Genomic DNA, 13,511 nt, shown 5'->3' with positions numbered 1-13,511 from the left:
GATAAAGAGTCTATTTTTTTCATAAACACCAGATCCAGGAATAACCGTTATGGCTATCAGATCCATCTTGCATTCTAATGTATGCTTCAGAATGTTCCTCTTTCTGTGTCTATCTTCCACACAATTCCTGCAGCTCACACAATAACTTGTGGCTAAAAGTAACTTTCAAGAAGCCTCCAACAGTGAATTCTAGTCAAGACTGTCAGGAGGAACAAGCTCTGAGTATGACATCCACTGGCTTATAGACTAGAAATTCACCAATCTGTACAATAACCTTACTCCCCAAAAAATCAAAATGGAAACAACAAAAACATGTTCCAGTTACATAAAAGTGAAGCAATTGGTGTCTAAGTTCAGGACATTTATTTTTAGCTGGAATGTTGAAACTTTTATGTTTTATTTTCTCCTCTTACTGTATTTTTGAGATTTTAAACTTTTCCATTGGTTAAAAAGAACAAAATCATAGCTTAATTTGTGTTCATAACCAACAGATGCATTCAGAAATAGATTTTCTCTCTCTTTCCCATTTGTGCCATGACAAATTAGCTTTTAGCTCTGATGAAAGAAAAATGAGTTTCATGAAACTTATAGAATGCTGTAGTTTTTCTTTGTTGAAACTAAAGATAGCAGAACTGATTCTGTTGTAATTTTTGTCTTAGAATATCAAAGCTGTGGAAAATATTAGTGCCATATAAAATGAGGGCTGACATTTCCACATCACTGGTTTTTGTGTTAGTCAGAATGGAATGGAAGAAGAAGACATTGCAGTGAATCAGATCTTACAGTGCCAGATTTTTCATATGCCATTTCCTTTAGAAAAACATACTTACTTCATTTTTGTGGGGGAAAAAAAAAAAAAAAAGTGGACTTGTATAGGATTGTGCTGGAAGTTTGAAATGTTAGACTTGGTTTTTATTTTCTTTCCATGAAAACCTTAGCAAGGAAATTTCTAAATAGTGAAGACAAGACCAAATAGCCAGTCTGTCTTTATTTAAAGTTTCTTGTTGATGTAGGACTAAATGTCAGCAAACATTAGAAATAAAAAGACTATTTCAAGAGAAAAAGCACCCTCCCTGCATTAATTAATTTCTAATGCTGTTGGCTGCCATATCCCAACATGTACCAGGTAGGTGCTGCTGTCATAACCTTCAAGATTTAGGTTCACACATTGAAAGAAACCCTACTTACACACACAAGGCTCTATCACACAAAAGGTCTATCACATCAGCTGGAAAATGGTCTCCATTAATATCAGTTTTTTTCTGGATCACACTAAGAGTATGTTAATTTGAGGTTGTGTACAAGTCTTTGCAAGAGCAGTGACCACACTGCGGTATCCAAGCCTGTTGTTAGTTGTTGCAGTAATGTAGCCCTATTGAGAAGTTTTGACATCTCTCTGCCAATCTCAAGATTTCAGAGGGTTTCCACTGTATGGCTGGCTTGCCATCCTGTTGGCCAAGGTCCCCTGTAGCTGAAAGAACAGTAGCCACAGAAGAGGCATTGACAGAGAATCTGAAAGATTTGGAAAGGAATTTGTTGTGAAGAATGGCTATTTTTACCCTCCTTCTGTCTTGTGGGTAGCTGATGACAGATCAACTACCAAGAACTTTAGTAGAGAGGAAGAATCTCTTTCTTGCTTGAAGATTGTCCAAGATATTACAACATGCTAAAAGTTGCATATCCATACAATAACTGGTAGGTTTTGTTCCACACAGGGACCTACATTTCCAGGACAGTTGTCCTTTAAGTACTATCCAAGGGGTCAGCTCTGCACAGCTTTGATGCAGGACTGTTTTTAAGGAAACCTGAGACCACACTAATGGGCAGCACTTTTAGAACAGCACCTATCATCTTTGGAGAGATTCAGGATACCAGAGGTTGGGAGCACCACAGCATATTTTCTTTCACTATTGGGTCTGTGCTGACAGCGTGAGACACATTTTTTTATTGCTTGTTAGAAATACTGCCCAACTTTCATTGCCATGCTGGCACAGTTTGGGTTGGGAGAGTCATACAAGCTTGACTCATTCATTCTAAGAAAGTAGCAGAGGTAATTGTGCAACTGACTGTGACATTGGTGTCACTATTGTCCAGAAGAGTCCCTTAAGAGTCCCTGCTGTAATTGATGGCTATATGTTTTATGTCTCTGTAGATAACAAGAAGAATTGTCGTAGTGTCTGAAACCTATTACTGGTTTAAAATACACTAAATCAATCCCTTTACTAAGTTTGTTTATAACAATATACTATAAGTCACAAAGTATTCAATAAAAGTGGATTCAACTAGAAAGGATTTGCCTTATCAGTTTTGAGAATTCATCATTAACTGAATGGCTGCTACTCACTGTACAGACACAAATTTCCTTTCAAGTTTTTTTCCTTAAAATCCAACTTTAACATGAAGGGGCAATTTGCCTTATTGTAGCTGAAGTGGGATTTCCTACTTAAGGAGGCTGTTTTTTCTTTCCAAATAAACAAATAATAAGACAGTACCAACACAAAAGCCAGTTGAAAAACATCACACGCATGGAGCTTACCGAGTCACTATAAGTCTTTTTTGATCTTTCAGCGTGGACCTCTGAACCCAACAAAATAAACAACCCAGATTATGTCCTAATTGCTCCTAGTGAGCAGAGCTGCAACACCTGGGTGTGTGGTTTCCCTTTATAAATTAAAAGGTCAAGCTAGCCCCTCCTCCCTTTAGGAAAACATCCTGTGCCTATGCTCTCGGTGGCCTCAGGCAGCTAATCAGTTTTGTGCGGGGTGTTAGTTGTGTGTATGGGTGTCTAGTTTGAGTGTATTTTCCCTCTCTGTATTTCATTCTCTGCTTTTGGTTTCCTTTGGAAGCATTCTTACTATTTAAACACCAAAGGGATGATGCCGAACAAATAGGCGCCCTGTCTTATCAAGCCCTGAGCTCTGCAGGGATATGATGAGTCTTCTGTATAAACTGATGTGATCTGCATAAATAGCTGTATTGGTGTATGTAAGGTACCTTGCCTCCCTAAGTCTGTAAGCGTATACTCACCCGGTGAAGATGGATTCCCAACCACACCAGCCCACCTTAACAGAAATAAAATTAAAAAGGAAGATGAAAGTTTTTAAATTAGAACACAAGAAAAAGGTAAGATACTAACTAGCATTTAAACAGAAGGTTGAAAAGAGTGTGGAAATTAAACATTCTCTGGGTTAAGCACCTCATTGAATTTTCTTTCTAGCAAGTTTGAAATAAGCAATTGAGGGCAGAAGGGAGCTCTGTAAAACATCTGCCTTGTCTCCGTTCCCACGTTTCCTTTGGATTGCCTTTCAAAGTGCAAGTTGTTCCTTTCTGTTGGTAGGTCTAAAGTTAGGGTGATCGTACTGGGAAACACATGGCATGCTGCCACCATTTGTATATTTTTTTATAAAGGTAAAAACACTTTATCAGACTATAGTGTTGACAGTATGCTTTTCCACTACTCTATGTAAAACCTGCTGTCATTTTAAAAGTACTACAGACTTTATATTAAAAAAATAACTATTCTTACAGAGTAGCATTTCTCTCTAGGAAAAATAAATAATCAAACAGTCAAAGCCCTGACATGGAAAAAGAGAATATAATGGATATGTATTTAGTGTTTGCATCTAACTCAGCTGAATGCTGTGCCATAGTTGAAGCTCACAAAACTTTATGTAATACTAGCTTAATAAGCAAGCATAATGAAGTGAAGCTTTTGACTGATAAAAGGTACTTGTTCCCTGAAAGAAAATCAGCTAAATAAATATCTAGATACAGCACTTTTATACTGGGACTTCTAATAGAATGATGATGTTGAGATACAGGTGACTTTACAGCAGCTGCCTAACAGTTACTTTGATGTAACTTAGTTTATTTTTAACATGTAATCCAGATGCAGAATGTTACATTAAGCTGTCTCTAAATTGGTTTGTTTTGTACGAGTTTCTGTGGAGACAAAATTTGCTGGTAGGTCTGTCACAATCTGGACACACAGGTTATCTGAGCATGGTCACTGGGCATCTCGACTTGGTGGGGTTAGTTTTGCTGTAGGGGTATTTGTGTAAATCTTTGCATTCTGTTTCTATTCCAAGAAAACTCAGCTGAGGTGGGCAAAGAATTATATTTCATGAACAGTATGATCTAGGGTATTGCAAGCTGTATCTTAGATTTACAGTCCTAAATCAATGAAATTTTTCTCAGGTAAGATCCACACAAAAATGCCCAGGAACAGGAGAAAACAGTGGCAGATGAAATCTGTTTGAGTTGCCAAGGCATTAATAATTTTTCACAATGTAATAGTTCTTCAGGATCTTTCAGCTGAAAGATTCATAATCTAATTATCATGCCTGTGATATAATTAATTCCTCTGTTTTTTTTTTTTTTCAATACAGAAATTATTCATAACTATGGGGCAAAGGTGCATACCTATATCTTTATCTAGACACTGTATTGTGCCAAGGGGCTGATGTGGCTGAGCTTGTGAAAATAACCCATGTCATTTCTCTTTCTCTGAGCTCCTTATGCTACAGTGTCTTCCCATCCTTGTTTTCACTCAAGTTCTTTCTAAAGGCTTGCTCCTAACAATGACGATAATTAATGACTCTGTTTCAAGGCTTCCCAGTACATCCTGTCATTTCAGAGCCTGTCTTCTATACTGTAGGCTCTAAGAGACAGTATTTGTTTTCATGTTTTGTCTTATGCAATGCCAAGCAATTCATTCTGTTCAACAAACAATAAAAGTGGGTGAAATTTCGCTCACTGTTATACTTTTGCAGATCTTAAGCCTTCTAATTCCATATAGAGAGGAGCAAATGAGTGCATTTCATATGCATTGATACATATCAATATTTAACAGTGCAAAGCAGAAATCTGTTAGATTTCAGAATGGGGGTTTCGTTTATTAAGCCATGTAAAGCAGATGTTTCTCTTTACTGGCATAGCCAAATATTTTCTTCGGTCATCTAAATCATTCTATGTATTTCATATTGTTTCAGGAAGAAAACCCCTTGCTGTTCCTTCTTCCCATCTTTATCACAGCTTCACATGATCCATGTATTATAACCCAACATGGCATGAATAAATGCAGCCCTTCTCTCCCCAGTCTCAGTTCAGCTCTTTCAAAGGCTAAAGAGTTTTTTCTGACACTTTTATTGTCCAGATGGTTTGTGACGTGTACAGATGTTATATTTGGTAATACACTGATTATCAAAACATGTCCTGTTGCTCACTTGGGGGTTATGACTTGATGCATAGATCTATTACAAAGATTGATAGTCTTAATAAATGCTAACCTACCAATTCTGTAAGTGCACAGGGATTTTGTTGTTGTTGTATTTTTTTTTTTTTTTAAGATGCTAGATGGCACTGCTAGTCCAGGCTTTATTTTGAACAGCTGTGTTTCATAAAGCTAATTCTGCAAGTTACGAAAAGGGCATGTAAGGTATTACTTAAACTTGACAGCTAACACATTCTGAGAAATATACACCATGATGCATACAATAATGTTTCCCCCATAAAAGTATTCAGGTTTAGGTCTATAACCTCTGGTTAATTGTACTGAAAATTATTATACAAAAATCCTTGCATTTGCATTTTGTCCTCTATGTTTCTTCTTCACATGCCACCTCATTTCATAGTTGTTGAGTTATGATAGCATGGAACTTGTTACATATTTTATTTTTTTTATTCAAAATGTTGGTTATATACTTTAAATACTTTTTAAATTTTAAGAATTAGAGATCCAACAAAGGAAAAAATACACATTTTTGTTTACTAAAAACATTTATTTCCTAGACATTATACCACCCATGTTGAATGTCATAAAATAATTATTTTGCAGTTCTGCAGGATATTTAAGTGTCTGTGTAACCATAGCGCTCTCCATTTTCTTCATTCACTTAAACTCCTACTTAATCAATGGTTTACATTTCTTTTATATAAGTTAGGGATTCAATGGCATTATCTGCTTACAGGTGAGGGTTTCATTTTAGAAAAATACATTTTACACCTTAAAAATGAGTGGAGGGAACCAAAAAAGCAATCTTTCCAGTAAAAGACTCCAGTAACATGCAAAGTCGCTCCTGCTGCATAAAGATTTGTGACTTGAAAAAGTTTATACAACGTTATTGACTATTCATTCTCTGTTTAGTTAGTATCAAATTCCCTTCTTTTGTTTATTGTGCAGTAAGCTTACAAAGAAACTGCAAATTCTCAGCCTTTTGGGCAGACAGTTGGATACTGTGTCTAAGCGTTCAGAGCAACCAAACGGAACCTGCACCGTTCTGACCACTGGCTGGGTCACTGGCTGGAGCATAAAGACTCACCTGAGTAACTCGAGAAATCCCTTCAATCTTCCCTTTTGATTTGCCTTTCACAGGCCAGTACTTTTTATTTCTTCTCATCTGTCTGCTATCATGTTAACAAGCAAAGGAGAATCTCAGCAGTTCATTGACAGCATAATAAAATGGGATTTAGATTTCAGTATTTGAAGAATCGCTTGCTTTTAGGGTTTTAAGCTTTCGTCTCGTACTTGTATTGCCCCAGTGATCAAAAAAGCCCCAAATCCCACAATGTACATCGTTAGGCCTATGAATTGTTCGCCAAAGCTGTCCAGTCATAACTGGCAGAACATAGAGTGTACAATTAACTTTGTGCAAAATTTTGCTTATTTCTCTGTACTACTGTAATATTAAACAATGGATATTCTGTGGGGCGTTTCTCAGGTAACGACTTCCATCTAATAAAGCTGAAGATGCAAAGTCTAATTCAACACAGTTGAATAGAGAATAGCCCAAATTCATTCCAGACATGAATTAAGTGAACTGATGAGGTGAATTTGGCCTTGTGTATCTGCATAGGAAAACTCATACTTCCTTTTGGAAACCCAATGCAAATGTAATCTAAGATTATTACTTTGAAAATCTGTGCTAGGTGATGCTCTCAGGTGAATATTGTGCTAAATACTTCATGACTGTTGAGAGATGTTGCTTGTGAATGTTGTGTGTCGTTCCTAGATGAAAATAAGCACCGCTTTGTAAAAACAAGGCAGATGTGAGCATTGTAGAAGGTTATTGATTGTTGATGGAACAACTATAGTGCAATGCAGTACTGAAACTTTTGCATGTTATTATACTCTAAAATACTGCAATTTTTTTTCTTTTTATAAAGCTGTGTTAGAGCTTTCAAATTATGCTTTTGTATATATATAATTTAATTCCAATATATTTTGTCTGAGCAAAAGAGTAATGAAATTGGTATCAATCTGAATGCTAAACATTGTGGCATCTATGGAAAAACTCCATCTATATCTAAAACTTCAGATTTTACTCAAAACTGGAGTTCACCAAGTATGCTGGCAACAAATACACTGTTATCTACTAGGATAAACAGTTATATGTATTAGTTTGTCAGCTGTTCCTAATTCTGCATAATTTAGATGCTGTGAACTGGAGAGGTGTGCATTATTTATCAATAATGTATGTGTGGATTAGTTTCATGTGACGGAAAGCAGAGTAAATAAAACCACTCTAATGTGCTCTATGTATTATTAGTTGGTGCAACAGAATAACTTAAAATATTCCAGTATAAAATAGGTATCAGTGACAATTTTAAAGACTCCTAACCTATTCTGTACTAAGTTTTTGAGATCTTTGTTTAAATTGTTGTGATACTACAAGGTGTTTCAAATAGATGGACCCAATGTCAAGGATATAGTGATTTCAAATAGACTCTGTATTTTTAAACACCTTGTATATCTAAAAATACTCCAATCTAGGATTGGATTTTGTTTGTTTGTTTGTCAGTTTGTTTTTTGTTTGTGTTTGTTGTGTGGTGGGGTTTTTTTTGCCTTTGCCTTTTTTTCAAAAATTATTTTTTTAACATTTACTCATTTTGTCTATTCTAATTTAATTCATATCAGCAAGGAATAATTTCAATGTAGGGTTTCCCTTGTTCTGAAACTCCCATGACATATTAAGGCACTCGTTGAGAATTTCATTGGCTTTCCATATATATATAGGGTCTGGCCAGGACCCTTTCAGTGAAAGGTCAGGACTGAAATTGGCAGAGGCTGAGCACATCTTAAGGAAGCTGCATTCTCCTTATCAAACTGGTGCCTGGAAAATCTCCCAGATTTAACATCAACTCCATGCAGAGAAAAACCTCAAGATGGAATCCAAATCAGCTGAGTAGAGTCACCCAAGCTAGTCTGGGTTTAATGAGGTGAACAAAGGTGTGTTTTTTTCTGCTCTTGGATGTATTATATATTTTATTCAGGATTTCAGAGAGGGATCTCAATGTGGAAACCTCATGGGGTGCCAAGTGGGTGGGACATAGAGCATGGCCATCCCATGAGAGGTGGGAATGTGGGCTTGTGCTGAGAGGTAGGTTTCCTGCAGAAAAGAAAGCATGCATTGCCTTGCTTCTGGAGTTTGTACAGGAGACTGGGGTTTTGCATGCCATGCTGCAAAAAGCCTTGCTCCTTCTTGATGTCTTCTTCGACCTCAATAAATTTTTGTTTGTTTGTTTGTTTAGTCAGACAGCTTCATCAAGAGGGCGTGAAACTGTCAATTCCTTAACTGACATAGTCATAAGACTAGCCAGTTCCTGGAGAGCTTTGGCACATCTGAGGACAGACGGAATTTTTTTTCATAATCTGCATGTGTGCTCTGATATCTTGGTGTAAAAGGGAACACAGTTCTTCGAGGCATCTTCTAAATGAAAGGAATTGATACTGCATTTTAAGCAGATCCCACTTCAGCTGGTGTTCAGTAGATGTGCTCAGAAAATGAGTGCCTAATAAGATAAATAGCAAGAATGAGCTCAAATGCAGAGCTCTTCTTACCCACCTCTAGGTATCCATGTCTGAGATATTGATCCTGTTGCCAACAGAGTAAGTGGAATCTACATCATAATTCTGAGCAAATCTTGGGAGAAGGTGAGTTGTGTCCCAAACTCCATTACCTACAGTGCCTTTATTTGCCTTGACCACAGAAAGATTCTTGCTGACAGTGTCAGAATGGGGCACCAACACTGTAGACCCCCACAGGCTGATGGAAGGGTCTTGCCGGCTACATCTGCCCGTGGGTAAGTGGTAAGTAGGGAGCAGTATAGTACTTAAGAAAGAAGATATCTATTCTTCCAAACTGGAAATAGATATTCACAATAATAGAGGCACTGCAAAGTTTAGGAAATGGTTGAAGAAGGATTTTCAGGGCTGTTGTTTTGGAATTAAGTGCCTAAATTCCTCTTAAACTAGCATCAGGCAGCTAAAACCTATTTTTTAAAAAAACTTGAGCCACTATAAGGCTATCCTATTTATTTCAAGATTTAAGACTAATGCTAAAGACCTAATCCATCTGCGCTGACAATGGACTTCTGCCATTACCTTCAACAGAAGCAAAATTTGCTTTCATTTGTGTGCACACATAGTAAATCTGAGGTATCAACAAGCCCTTCCTGACACTACAATACTTTTTAAAAAACTGTTTCATTTTTAACCAAGTTAATTAGTTTCCAAGTGAGTAGGATGCTTTTATACCCTCTTAATATTCTCTTTGCAGTGTGTTGGTTGCCTGGGGTTGAAGTGTTTTTGATTAACTCTATGCGATAATGAAAACCATGAGAATGACCTTATGCAGAAGTTCTCTCTTTCTGATGTTACATATAAAACAGCGGAAGTCTTACAATATTTAACACACAGCTTTTTCTCTCCTGTTCCTTCCTCAGCCCCCTCCAAGCCAGACCTCAAGCTAATTATGGAAGTGTTAGAAATGGTTGTATACCAAGATTTTACTGTTTTGTAAGGTGTGTCCAAGTGGGAAATCTGACTATTTTTACTGTGAAGAAAGGACAGCACAATCTGATAAGGACACAAAGCAACTGCAGTGGGAGCTGCTTTGATTACTACGGTGACCTACAACATGATTGAGCGTGACACTCAGCTGAGCACATGTATGCTTAATGCTTGTTATTGAAGCAAGTGGGACACCCCGTTCCACTTGCACATTTGTTATTTTTTCAGCTAAATGTTGTTGACTGTTGGAACCTTCCTATATCCTGAATCCTATGAAATGAATTATAACTAGCCTGTTGGGACTAAATACGACAGCCAAATGCTAGAGGCTGAGAAAACAGTACTGACTGTCTACTCTGGATTCTGTGTTATGGGCCTCATTTCTTGTGTTAGTTCCCATTGCAAAAATAGTTTTGGATATGGATGATTCTCATGGGAAAACACACATAGCAGGGTGTAGTCCCTGGTAAAGATCTGAAAGGATCTGAGTCTTCTCCCAGTGAAATGGGCAGGAGTTTTGCAATTTCCTTTAATTAGGGAAGGACTGAAAGCCTTGAAAGAAGGACATGACCTTAATCGACAGGCATATTTTGCTATCCCACATGGATTTGAATTTTTATTGAATAGGTGAATTTCAGTGGCATTCATGTTCACCTTTACAATATTTTAAGGCTATTAAGTTTGTATCAGACTGACAATCTCAGCCTCTTTCTGTGTGTCACTAGTGGGAGGAATTCTGTAGGCAGCTGGGGTTGATGGCAATCTCTCAGTCTGTTCTGAAGCAAGCTCTGAGCTCTTGACAGATATTATTCTGACTTGCTTTGGGGGACCAGGGGCCAAATGTGATGGCCAAAGTTCCTTGTAGTAACACAAAAAGGTTTAAAGAATTAGATGTCTAAAAATAGTTGTGGCTCTGACATTGAAATATATTATGTAGAGTATTAAACTTGATGGATATTGTTATATATTGTGTCAGGAGGATAAGATTCAGTGTAGTTCTGTACCTGTAGAATTTTGCTGCAGGCTGTCACTGAAGAAGGAACTGGTAGCCATATATTACTATTTGGCATATGCTACAGAAAAAGGTTTCACCATATGTTGTATTAATATTTATTTGTCATTTAATATTTTCAGGAGCAGAGCTGCACCCAAGATGGAAAAGAGGAATTAAATACAATTGAGAATTCATTGATTCTGTTTTCTACTAATAAAATGACCTCCAAACTGAAGCCAGTTTAGATCAAAATGATACCTATTGTAGATCGTAGATTTGAGCATTGCAGACTAAAACTGAGAAGTACTCTGGGCTTAAACTGTTTTGAAGTTAATATAATTCTCCAGCAATTGAAACTGGTGAGTATAATCCTCTCAGGGCTATGCTATCAGGGCTTTGTAAAATCTTGCTGTATCCACCTAAGAACTTCTAGTACCTTGTTGGTGTGTTATAGTTAGGGGAACACTTTTGTTGGTATATATTTGTTAATTAATTTCACATCATTCAGCAAATAGGCAAATATTTTGGTGCAGGACTGTATGTAATCAACTTTTCTGCGGCAAAAACCAATAAATTATTAAATAAAGCAGCCATTGTCAACACCAACGGAAGAACAGTGGGTACTACAATGATTACATATAACTGATGCCATCCTTAAAAAAAAAAAAAAAGCATCTCCCTGTCTCATTAAAATCCTTCCCCTGAAATCACTTAGTTATTTGTTCCTTTACAAATGCTGTACCCCAATGGTGCTAAATTGCAGGGATCAAATTAACTCTCCATACATTCAGATTAGTGTTTTTCTGAAGTAAACACTGCCTACATGTTCAAAGTAAGAGCAGTGGCTTTGAAAAGGTGTTTGGGATAACTCTAATATTAGTTTTTACCACAGCAGTATCCTGATGGCAAACAGACACATCACAGCATGTCACCTTTTGGCAGATAGCTGCTGGGCTGTAGTTTACATCCCTGCTGGATCTGCTTGGGATTCCAGAGTGCAAATCTGGGTAGAATTTGTCTGGTTGTGTCCAAAGAACATTGCTGTGAAAATTAATGGGAAATTCAGCAACAATTTTTATCGTTGGGAGGGAAAGTAGGAGATCATGCCAAATATGACTCAAAACCAGTTCTCAATTCCCATTTAAATATTAGTAGCCTGATACAGCTTAAAATATTTTATTGCTTTAAAAATCAAAAGTAACACTTCGTCAGATGTGAAAAGTATGAGTCAACTTTCTACTGGCTAATTGTAAACGGCACAAACCAATATTTTAAGAACATTTGTGACTAATTTAATGTTACTTCTTTGTTTAATTAGATGACCTTTAAATACCAGCCCAAATTATTTTATAAATGTTTAGCTTTCCAATAAAGCTATATCCAGATATCAGTCTTTTGATAGAAACCATCTGCAGCATTTGAAGTTTCTGCTTGTTCAAATTCTTATTCTTTTGCTTTCAGTATAAAAGTGACATTTTGTTTGTGTTTTTTGTTTTGTTGTTGTTTTTACCAATGTTAACAATGTGGCACCTAAATGAGATTTCAGCTCTACGGCATGACACAGGCACAGAACTCAGATAATTAAAGTCAAGGCCAAGCATGGATAGCAACTTCAAATTAGACAACTTCTAAAATTCCTTGTAGGTCACGCACATTTTGGAACTGCAAGTACTGTAGAAGGGAGACAAAAATCACACAGATGATGTACTGATTTAAAGATAATGGTTCCTACTGAACTTAGGTTTTATAGAGTAAAATCTGTGTATTCCATAAAGTTATTGTGAAACCAGATAATTAATCATGTTTATAAGGATCATAAACCAACTCATGACTAGAAAGGTTGTAGTAATAATAGTTTTTCATCCGTCAATAATCAAAGAAACATTTTGCTGTAAGTTACTGGTCTAAAGTAGTAACAAATGTACTTTTCAGTCTCTTAAGATTGTTCAGTTTATTTCTTAAGGCTTCTGTTGATATTCCCTTTAACTATAGTAATGTCTTATGAATTTAGAAGATAAGCTACTGACTGAACTATTTCTTACTGTGTCACCTGTTCAAGTTAGATTAAATGAACCAAAATATTCCATTACATGTGATGAAAGAAACATAACTACTGACAATAATAAAGGGAGTTCAAAAGGGCTCTTGAATTTTCTCTTATGTGGTTTGTGTGTGTCACTGTTAAACTCTAGGATAAACATCTGTTGTCTGTGTGGATTTTCCTTGATGGTTTGATGTCAGGTGCACAGATTAGGACTTAATCCTGCTAAACTCTGCTCAAAGAAATACCACCAGTGATCAAGGGCTACCCACAAGCCTTGATTTTCAGAATAGGACCCTCTCTGTTTTCTGAATTGAGAATGTAAATTGTTTAGTCTGAGTAGCTTGTGGCATGCAGTTGCTTCATAAATATCTCATATGTAAATGATACTTGACACTAAGCAAACTGTTGCATTTAATGTAATTGCTGACATTATAAATGGAAGAATTGCTTGAAAAGACAAAGCTAAAAGAGCTAAAGAGCCACATTGCTTTTTCCCCCTCAGATACTTCTGTTACATTTTTCAGCTGTGATGCTGGTATTATGTAAAAATGCAAATGCATTTTATTAAACATTGTGGCAATATCTGTATCTGTTCATGAAAAACACATTTTTAGTGTAATATGCAATGTAGACATAGAAAATGCTTTTATGAAGTATGTTTGGAGCTCAACGCCACCTCAGAT

The sequence above is a fragment of the Streptopelia decaocto genome (assembly GCF_964273445.1).
Source record: "Streptopelia decaocto genome assembly, chromosome: Z".
Classification (NCBI taxonomy): domain Eukaryota; kingdom Metazoa; phylum Chordata; class Aves; order Columbiformes; family Columbidae; genus Streptopelia; species Streptopelia decaocto.
Note: the sequence above shows the minus strand (reverse complement) of the source record.